The sequence below is a fragment of the Aplysia californica genome, unplaced genomic scaffold, assembly GCF_000002075.1.
Source record: "Aplysia californica isolate F4 #8 unplaced genomic scaffold, AplCal3.0 scaffold00070, whole genome shotgun sequence".
In the NCBI taxonomy this organism is placed as follows: Eukaryota; Metazoa; Mollusca; class Gastropoda; order Aplysiida; family Aplysiidae; genus Aplysia; species Aplysia californica.
Genome location: NW_004797340.1, coordinates 1,561,515 through 1,562,546, shown reverse-complemented (window position 1 = coordinate 1,562,546; position 1,032 = coordinate 1,561,515).

Genomic DNA, 1,032 nt, shown 5'->3' with positions numbered 1-1,032 from the left:
TCTGTCTGTCTGTCTGTCTGTCTGTCTGTCTGTCTGTCTGTCTCTCTCAACCCACCATATTTCCATCTACATTGTTCACACATTTGCGTTATAATATTACTGTAAAATATTTCCATTTTGTGTCAGAATTCTAAGCAACAACCAAAATAAACAACAAAACAAAACAAAACAAAACAAAACAAAACAAAACAAAACCACCAAAACAACAAACAAACCCTAGAAGCAAAACCAAACCCAAAATCTTATGAAGGGAAAATTGCGTGGTGTGTTTATACATGTATGTACAGATGGTCGCTTTTAAGGACAAGGGGGCTATCCCGAAAAATGCTGTTTTGAGAAAATCGAAGTTTAAGTTTTTGCCCCTTGTTCAGTTTCTTTAGAAGACAAGGAGAGCTTTCTCTAAAACCAAACAAATATACACACCAATGAAACCAAATTTCTCCTATAGGTAGGACAATGTCCACTCTTGGTGTAGGTCAAGATTTCTGGAATCCCCCCCAAAAACTGGGTTAGCCCTTTTGTCCTTAAAAGCAACCAAATCAGGAAGGCACATGCTCAGTTGGCGTCATGCAGGGCTAGAGTACGGTTGTTCCTGGTTCGAATCTAATGTAACATGCTTCAGCAAGGGCTGTTCAGGGAGTTTTTCAGAATACCCCACTCAATAGACTAGGCCGTATCGAAGATATAGAGTAAATTCGGAGACCAAGCCTTTATAATAATCTATTGGTAATGAGAATCATTCCACTCGCACAATAATTATTACATAATAATAAATGTTTTTAAAAAAACGTGTCCATCTTTTGCAGTTCTTAAGTGGTTGGCAGCAGAGTATTGCAGATACAATAACAGTCCAACCCCCTACCCTTTCCACACACACACACACACACACACACACACACACAGCGGCTACTCCTTCTCCACCGCCCCATCTTATTACTTCCCGCTTTCCTCCTCCTCTTCCCACCCACCTCCCCATTATTCCCATCTTATTCCTTCACCCTCTACTCCCCCTCCTCCCCCATTCCTTATCTC